At 39.8% G+C, this 10,326-nt stretch overlaps 1 long non-coding RNA gene across 1 annotated transcript in view; it reads left to right on the top strand.

Annotated features, from left to right (window-relative positions):
* Window positions 1-1,459: 1,459 nt before the first annotated feature.
* Window positions 1,460-10,326, top strand: part of LOC124165932 — a 47,502-nt gene continuing 38,635 nt past the window's right edge. The window contains exon 1 of the long non-coding RNA XR_006866358.1: window positions 1,460-1,998. This is a non-coding gene — a long non-coding RNA (uncharacterized LOC124165932). The remainder of the gene's footprint in view (window positions 1,999-10,326) is intronic.

Here is a 10,326-nt window from a genome sequence, read left to right as displayed (position 1 = left end):
CCTTTGATATTCATCGATAAATTTTATCGTGTCTGCCTCGGTAAACGGTACCCTCCGGCAACTCATCTACTCCTATAGAAACTAGGTCCCTGTGACGTCACGTGGAGTGGCATAGCATGGGCGCCAATCTGGCCTTTTTCAAATGAGGATAAAATTGACCATTGCCATTCGTCTAAACCAATATTTCTAAAACCAAATAATTTGTATATTACGAATACACTAATGGTGGGTAACGAATCGCAATCAATGCCTTTCGTTTTCTTTGATGAAGGAAAATACCATATATTGATTATTCTTATTCACCGAAACCGATAGGGAGGCATAATAAAGGACCACGGAATTTTGGAAGGAGCACACGAGGTTCAATAGCAATCAATTGACCCATTGGTTTCGAAGTTAGCAGAGATTTACGTTGTTTGCAACAAATCCATCAATTTTAATTGTATAGACAATATGTTTTTGCAAACTGTTAATACAAGTTTTGTGTTTCTTACGTCAAAATTGCTAACTACTGGAACGAAAATTACGGCGAAATAAACGCAAAAACGGGTACTTTTTTTTGAAAAAAATCAAGTAAGGGAAATGCTGTGGAGCTGAAGATTTTTTAAGTAAAGATTTTTAAGTTCCACAGTTAAGTTTTTTAAGTATCAACAATCCTTATTTAAGCCAAGCGCCACCAGCTAGCAGGGTACTCTGGTACCTGCTAGCATTCTGCGTCGTATCAGCGCTCAAAGCCTCGCCCCTAAGGTCACCTTACTTGCGGCAGCGGGAACCAGAACGACGTCACACGGAGTTTACCCAGCATTCAAACTTAGCCGTCGCGTTTTCGGGCGCTCGAAAATTTTCACTTTTCATTCAATCGCGAAAAATAGAAATCGTCATTTAAAAATCTAAAAGTGTGAAATACGTACTCCAGGAGTAATAATCTTTCGATTTAGGCAATAAAAAATAATAGGAAACCACCCTATTCTGATCGCTTTGTCTCTTTTGCAAAGCCGTTTAAATTCGCGGTGAGAAAAATTCGCTGATTATAAAATTCTTTATTTTGTAACATTGGTGTCTCTTGAATTAGCGTTTGCCGAATCTTTCCTGTTCAAAATAAATGTGCCGAGGTCCTGCCCAAGTGTAGTGCACAGTCCCCGTGGTACGTCTCGTGGGGGACATCTATGCTGAAATGAGCCGATGGAGAAATATGACGATCGTTATAATATTATACTTATGGATTTATGATTCCCCACCTCACCTTACGCTTTTACTTTACTGTCGAATCTATTGTATACCGCGGTGAGAGTTGGTCTTTTATCCCTCGCTTCATAATGAATCAGGCAATGCCCTCGGAGCGAAGAATGCCCATACGAATCCACCGAAGTGAGTAATAACTAAAATTTGCGCGTGCGGTAGACAAGGCGCATCACTGCCGTTTAACCGGACGTACCTATGCATTTTTTTAGGGACTAACAATTTGTGGGGTCATGTACTGACTGGTTGAGTTGATCGTGGCTTTAGGCCTTCGGCATGACTCAATATTGATTTGAGGGTGGAGAAAATTTCCGATCGGTGCGAAGCCACTCAGACCATAGTCCAGTTTCTGGATGGCCGTGTGATGAGAATGTCGAGTTTTTCCGAAAGGCGTGCCTTTTCCGTCTTGTGAAGTAATTATTCCATTTTTCAATAAATTTAAGGAAGTGATTTATGCATCTAAAAAACGCTTACTGTTCGTTGCGCATTGTGAACAAGTGCATTGATCTATGTGGAGTGGGATAAAATCGGTATTTGGAAATCACTGAGTCAGTCCATGGCATAGTGATAATTGTGTTCGATGGTGTGTGTGTGTGTGTGTGTAAGCACATGTGGTGATTGTATTACATTGTGTTTAGCATTTTGTGATACAATGAGAGTTACAGAAGAGGAATAAGACATCAAACGATACTCGGACCTTAGGATTAAACTTCATTCCTGTTGAAAGAGTCGGGGCTACAAATCCAAGGAAACAAGCAAGTAAGAATGATTTTAACATTTTTAAACTAATTATTAACTTTATCTAATAATATCCCCATGAAGTTCGGATCACCCTCGTTTGTAAACCAGTTAAAATGCATAGCGAGTGGCAGCTGAATGGAGAATCCTATATTTGATAATATTATAGCCTCTTTCATTTGAAATTGGCTCTCAGAATATAGTTCAATTGTTGGATAACCGTTTGACGGGTGTTGATTTTATTTCTCTGTGGTGTGCCTGTTCCGCCTTGTGAAGTAATTATTCCAAATTTTCCAATGACACGTATTATTTCCACGTAAATTCAATTCCACGCATGTGAGAAAATTATTATGTCGGAAAATTTATAATTGTGAAATTTGTAATAATTACTTACTCTTAGTTTAGTTAGAATTCTTTGCCTTAAAGGCGCAGCATTAGTATAGTCTCGGAGACAAAAACCTTACCACCCAGGAGCCGAAATTTTTCTCGAGAATAAACGTCGAATTGGCGACGACGCTAAACCAACCTTTCGACTTCGCAGAACAAAAAAACCCTCGTGAGTTTGAAGGGAGGGTCAATTGTTCGGACTCGAGCGCACCCAATCACAAAAATCACTCTGCTACTCAAATTCCCTTCCTCAATAACTAATCACTCCATTTGGACCCCACCTAAGAAAAGTCTCTCCCATTGCAGCGCTTGTAGGTTTGTTGTGCTCCCACGAGGAGGCGTGGTTCATCTTATGGTCTCCCACCTAGCGCGAATTCCTCGCCGCGTTGACTTACGAAGTAGACTAAAGTTCTCATTTCCTCCGCGGCTATAATTTCAATAATTATAGTGCGCTTTGCTGGGAAGGATGTGTGAGAATACAATTGAAAATGCAAAATGTCGCATCCATAGAATATGTCGCATTTGATAAATGGAAATGCCATCGTGATCGTGGTTATGTGGGATGTCTGACTGCTACGTGACGCCTTTCACAACATTAAATTTTGGCAAAAGCGACCCCCCCCCTTTGGCAATGACTTATATTGAGGTCATACATGCGTGTTAAAGATTCAGCTCAGAATTTTCAACGTTTAAAGTAGAAATTTAATATTTTCCTTTGGGAAAATATTCCTTAATATCGTTCTTATTAACACGTTGGTATCTGAGTAATATAAGTTTGCACTTATGAAGGCTGATTTTATAAATTAAATCGCATTATAATGAACATATAATAACATTTTTCAAATTTATAGCGACAAATATATACACAATTAATGTAAAATCTACTGACGTACCTTCTTGAAGTTGATCCATGCCCCAATTCCAATGCCTCCAAGTAATAATAAATTAGGTACTACTCGAAGTGGGTAGGGCAAGTGTGAGGAAAGAGTTTTTCAATTACTAACTCCAGTCTGTTTCATAGATCCTACAATTCTGGAGTTTTGTGATTGGTGAAATGCCGATTTAAATAAACTGCCTAACATCCTATTCGGTAAACACGTATGTCCATCATATGTATCACGTGACGTGGGAAATTCAGACATTAATGAACCCGGGGATGGAGGAAAATTAGGTACATATCAAAATGAAATACAATATATTAAAACTTAAATACTTTAAAATAAAATACTTTAAAACTTAATAACCAATTTAAGGCCACTAGGCTTCCCTCGAATGATTTCTCTTGTCACTCAAATGCGCATCAATTTGTTAATCGTGCGTACATATGTCACGTGATGCAATACCACATTACCATTGACGCTCTGAGGCATGTTGGGACCAAAGTAGTGACGTCACCCGTCCATTAACAATTATTACTATGAGCTCTATTGGTATGTACCGGAAATTTTTTATTAATACATGGAATAAGCAGTCATCACTACGACATCCACGCATACAAAGTGTTCATAAGACGTCCGGAAGTTAAAAAAACACTTTTCCCAGATGTATTATAGGTAGAGCTACTCTACCGGCTAAAATTGGTTCACATGGAATATTTTGTGCACCATCCCGGCGTTTTGTGTATTTTGCGTATTCCCCTTCCCAAATTGAACAAGCCATGGAATGAAATTCTACAAGAGGGTTTTGTGTTGGATCACACCACTCAAAAATTCTATAACTCTGCTAAGGATGATCATCAGCTGATGCTGGCTAAAATTTCTATTGATATTATCCGGTATCAAGTCAGATAGTTGTATCTACCAAGGAAAACAATCGTAATGAAATTAAACTTCTGATATTCATTTCAGGATTGATTCGCGATTTGTTCTGTGATTGAAAGATTAAGTGGTTTATTGTTCTGATCCACCATTAATCAAGTGATGAATTTATTTGTGAACAAGGCTTTGGCATAGCTGTACAGTTACGGGCGTCGAAAATTCGGATTCATATTTAGCGCAAAACAAGTCGAGGTGAATATAATTTACTTACATCAACATAATGTTATGTCTGTTGGAAACACTTCGTGATAAATTTTTGGAAATTGATGCCTATTGTGTTCGCGCGCAAGGACATTTCGTGTATGGAGTAGCTGATATCCGTAAACACCCTTATAGTAACCTAAGTCAGACCCACACTCCAAGAAATAATAAATTAGGTACTATTCGAAGTGGGTAGGGTAAGTGTGAGGAAGGAGTTTGGAGGTGGGGGCTCAAACGGTTCCTCAAAAATGTGCGAAAATCTGAAGGTCGTGGGAGGTAGCAAATCGGTCCAATAGTCGCTTGTTAATTCCATGGATTGCATTAGCGGAGGGTATATTTCGAAATGAATTTAATTTAAATTTCGATCTTTTTCTTCCATTATACACTGGAGACGCGCAATAGCAAGGAAAATACTCGTCGTCACAAGTGGAATTTTTTCGAAGATAAATTCCCTCCCCAAGAGGGAACTCTCTAAATGCATGTTCGTATAAAATTACTCTTTTACCCCGTCCTAACATTCACTGAGCTATCCAGCGGTCCAGACCAATTTAAGGGTCATCACCAAAAAATGTGAATATCACTTAGGATGGGGATGAGGGGCGCTTGTGAGAAAAAGTAGGCTTATTGGAATATACAAATGAATGGTTATGGGAGTAGGAGGCGAGTCATCTGTTTTGCAATATTTAATCTTCAGGTTTGTGATGGTGAGCCGTGGAGGGAGTTGGTACCCCTGTATAGATTGCAATATCACTTGCATGTACATGAAAATTAACTTTTTCACTTACGATTATTCCGGTGTGTTTCCGCTCCGCAAACATGCACGTAACGGTGTCCCCCACCAGATTTTCTTCTCACTTCATAGGCGTGACAACTGTCCCGACGAACACCGGGATCATTTGGCAGGACGACTCGTAGTTCAGCAACTGCAAAATTGCACACGCTAGAAATATTACTGGAAGTCGGGACAGTTGATAATCATCATAAATGAATGCTTTGAATAAATGCTAAGTATTATCTTCATCTGCAGTACTTCTTGGGAATGTATAGATAAAATGATTAAATGAACCAATGGCACCAGAAAATATAAATGATTAACCACAGATTTGTATGCTAATTAAATCTTGCTAAGAAACAGGAATGTAACTTGAGGAATTGAAACATTTAACTTTTATGGGACTGAAAATTGAGAAACAATGCCGATAATACATTAAAATCCACGCGATAAGTTTCGGGAATATTAATCATGGGTGCCAATTGAAGTGACGGTACTAAGTGCACGACTGAAAATTTGGGTTGGGGCGTAGAAGTTTAATTGAGTGGGATCATAAAAAATCTAACCAATTTCATCGCTCACTCATTTCCTCAAACCAAGTGATGGTTTGTATACATGCAAATATGGAAGTGATAGCTGAAAGGAGAATAGTATTGAGTGCTGCGTGAAACGGTTTTCCGAATTTCCGATCTAAGATGACGGCACTTAATAGATAGGACTTGTACTTCAACACTCACGTAATAATCACGATCACTCCATTGGATTTTGACTCCGCGCGCACGTCCGTACAAAATCTTCTCCTTTCACTCCGTAACAATCAGTAAATCACATTCCCCGTAAACAGAGAAGCAGATACAATGCTAGACCATAGGATCGTTGTCAAAACACACGGCGATGAAGAAGGATGCTGAAAAACGCACGTAAAAGACAGACACTAAGAAGTTTTTATTGCATTCCCGAGAGATTATCGGAGAATACCAAAGTTCGAAGGAATATCAGTTCTTACCCTCTATCACCTCTTAAGGAGCTATTTAGAGTTTGCTATATATTGGAATAGTATAATTTAATTCCGAAAATCGACATTATCTTTGTATTTTGAAGGTTATTTGTCAAAAACCCGCGCACTAAGTGATGGAATGAAAATTATAATGGCAATAAAACTACACAACAATTTTGTACTCACTCGCTTAATCACGATCGATAACGTGAATTTCGTCCAAATAGCCGCTGTTTGCGCCAGGTTACCTTCTAACTGAAGCTTCACTTGCACACAATTTTCACTCCTTTTTAATTTCTCCAGCGTGGTATGTGTGCAATAAACAGTCACGTCGCTGCATCCATGAATCCGTTGGGCGTCACATCGATGTAAATGGAGTAACTGACGGTGGTATGTCGGAGTGGACACTGTTGCGCAAAGAGTGCGGAAGTAGTTTGAAATGGCACGTGAGAATGAGTCATAGTCTATCGAAGGTAAAATAAGATCGTTAATATAGGGTGGGGGAGGAGATATACCGCGAAAGTTAGTGGGTGTGGAGGTCAACAATGGAATATAGTGGGACATGATTGAATAGGGCATTGAGACCGTCGGAGAGTCAAAAGCGGCCGGGCACCGAGACTAGCGAACTTATTGGGAAAGACGTCACAAGAAAACAAAAGACAATCAATTTTCGCCATAGGCGAACAGCATGTGACGTACCAATATTTACTCTCCATAAAAATTAGATTTCGGAAAAATTAACTATTTTACACGAATTGATATGAAGTATTACCTTTTAATATTTAATTCAAATAAATCCTATTCATTAATATATTATAACAATCCATTTTATAGTTTTTTTTGCGAAAATATATCTGACTTTCTCGTGACGTCACATTCGTTGTCCAATCAGGTAACTATCCTCTGGCGCTATTCATTCTGAAGCGCTTCGATTCATCAGTTTGATGTTAGCCGGCTTGGAGTGAAGAGGTAAGTAAGCAAGCCATCTTAAAGTTATCGGTTCCTTTTTATATGTGTGCCATTACTGTTTCGTGTTAGAGTTTATGATATCATTATATTTGGTGCGATTAATGCCGATAATTATTTTCGATTACACTGCTTTATTTCGCCTACGATAATATTTTACCGTTTGCAAAGTACGACATGGCTTAAAGGGAGTGTGCCTTTGTAATACTGGTTAAAGTGCGTTTGGTGGGGACATGAAGCAGGTAGTCCCAGGTTGGGCGTGGCCACCCTCGGAAGGGTCGCTAATCCTCGACCCTTTCCTCGACGAACTCACCTTCGCTGGCCCACGCCTTCCACCCTACCAGCGGGGGGCCTCCCTCCCTAAAAGTGACCGTTCCCACTGCAATTTGAAAATCAATCAATCGATCCAATAATCAAAAAATAAATGTTTTCATCGTACTCCTGTCAAGCGTGTGATCAAGTACGTCTTTGAACCGTGTTTCTGCGATGAAAAATAACGATTTTGTTAACTTTGCTGAAAACGTGGTTTCGGACCACCGGAAAATGGCAACAGCGGTTTGAAATGGGCAAGGTAGCGGGCTGTTTGAATGAGTTACGAGCGTGAGTTTGGCCATGTGGTACCGTTCAGTAGCACGCCAAGGCTTCAGTTAATTTACCAGAGTATTTTCTTACTCACCAGCTACTGATACTAAGTTCGCAGGCTTTCAAAATGTCAATCTTCCATCGTACTGCAAATGATAGCAACGGTATCTCAATAAGTAGATCATTACGTTACTCGCTATGATGACTACCCTAGAGGTGCCTAAGCTGTGTGAGTTTTAGACAGTGACTGCGAATATTTCGGAGTGCGTACATACCTCACGGTTCGTCTACGTCTACATAAAATCCCGCAAGCCGCCTAAAAGGCGTGTGGCAGGGGGCGTTAGGACACCCCCTTAAAGATATCCATTCTAAATTCTTTACGTTAGTCTTGTTAGTGCTAATACCTCATTGATGAACTCGAATGGAAATCTCTATCAGACCGCAGGCTGAAAAATAAACTGAACCAATTAGATAAATTCAAGAGGAGTGTATTTTCAGACGAAGGTAGACATATGTTACCAACCAACGCCATTGTACCACGGTAGATCAAATCATATAAATAATATCAGAGAGATAGACTGTAGAACAGACAGATTCATCGTCTTTTTTCCCACGATTTATGAGACTGTACCGACAGCATTTCCACGATAGATCATTATTGAGGTTTCGCATGATCTACTTTTCCTGAATACATATTGTGCTCTCATTAACAAGTTTTGCGCGTCTAGGTGTTCTACATCTACATTTTAACAATACCCCGCGAGCAACCTCTAGGGTGTTTGGCAGGGGGTGACAAATCACCAACATGCAGCATGCAAGAGGACCGCCACATGCACACCGCACGGTCATATAAATATTACGCATACTAGTAAAATATACATGCTTGTCCATAAAAAAACTTGCTAATGGTTATTTATTCGTAGAGCAAATACATACAAGGTTAGAACTATGAAAAAAACATGCAATGAGTGATCCTAGCGAGCGACGCTATTAATCCTATCAATTGAGACGACGTTGCTATCCTTAATAGAACGAGGGAAGAATGACATTTTAAATCTCTCTGTTCTGCAGTTTATTTATTTTATTTTATTCTCATGATCACGTCTACTATAGTACGATGGTAAACGAAGGATATGATTCTCGTCGTCTGAGAAAATATCTTTTTTTTCCTATCCCTTTTCTAAATCCGTGCTGTTCTTTTACTGAAAGATTTTGGCAATCTAAGTAGAGGTTCGAGGTTATCGTAACTCCCAGGTAGTTCACTTAGTATGTTGCCTTTATGTTAATACCATCCACAGATTAAATATGGCTATAATTGGACGAATTTCGCAAGAAATGTACCGACATGCATTTGCTCAGATAAGATCGAGTCCCCACTCTTGGCTCCACAAATGAACGTTGTTTAACGCCGATGATAGAATTTCATAGTCAGAGTGGTCCATAATTTCGCGATAGATGACAGCGTTGTGACCAAATAAACGAATTTTACTGGTATGCGGGAGCAGAGATCATTAATGTATACAATGAACAACAGGGGGCCGATTACCGAATTCAATGAATCAAACAAGAATTTGGCTTCTACTTTCCCCAAATTATTTGTTTGTAGTGTAATTACAAACAGTGGCGCCGACTCGCTGGGGCTTGAGGGGGCCCGACTCCCCTCAAAAATTCATTATGGGTGTGAGGAAAAAATGTCAGGCTTGTCGATTTTCCCCGGATTGTCTACATATCGACATTCGAGTTATCACGTTTCTAATGTTGATCATATGACTCTTCTAAAATGCTTATAAGCTTAAAACTCACTAATTATAAAATTTCCCAGTGCAAGATCCCCCCCCCAATATTTTTTTAAGTCGGCATCCCTGATTACACATCGGAGGGAAAGGACTTGGTACTCTTCTGGATGAAGTCAACGGAGGCCACCCCCTGCCAAACACCCAAGATGTGGCTCCCACGGTATTGTATAGTACGTACTTGGGGATAGACACAGGTAAAATGATGCTGCATGTGCCACTTTATTTCATCATTTCATAGCCAAGTTGTTAAGTTATAGAACGAATGATTCATTCTAGAATGTAGAGGAGACAGCAAAATATTGTTGATATCTATAATTTTCTCTACCCACCATCTCCATCGCGTTTGGTTGGCATCTAGCTGGGTGACACTGATGATTATTAACAAGTCTGCTACCACTATGAAATTGATTTGCCAAAAAATGCAAAGCAAAGCAAAAAAATATAGGTAGCAGCCCTGAAAAGAGCTTTGTTATGATGAATAGATGCAGCCATAAGCGTTGTCAGTTCCTTTACATACTACTTCTAAACATTTGTGTAAAAGCACTTGTGCGCTTTCACCAAATCACGAAATAGGTCCTCCGTCGTTGAGAGCCTGGATCGCCAAACAAATTCTGTGAGGAACGATTCCAGATTTCCCACACGTAATCTGCCGGTCCTCCTCCTCAAGTCCCGTTTCATTACTGACCACACGCTTTCGATGTTTTGCGTGTGGGTGCTTCTATCTCCGGGACGAACAAAATTCTGAGAGTGGTTGACGGTATCATGGATGTACCCCAAACTCTCCAGACCGGCGTACCCTCGCCACATATCTGTTTTAATCGTCGTTCCCAT

Source organism: Ischnura elegans, chromosome 9 (assembly GCF_921293095.1).
Source record: "Ischnura elegans chromosome 9, ioIscEleg1.1, whole genome shotgun sequence".
Classification (NCBI taxonomy): Eukaryota; Metazoa; Arthropoda; class Insecta; order Odonata; family Coenagrionidae; genus Ischnura; species Ischnura elegans.
Note: the sequence above shows the minus strand (reverse complement) of the source record. Positions and strands in the feature narration are given on the sequence as shown.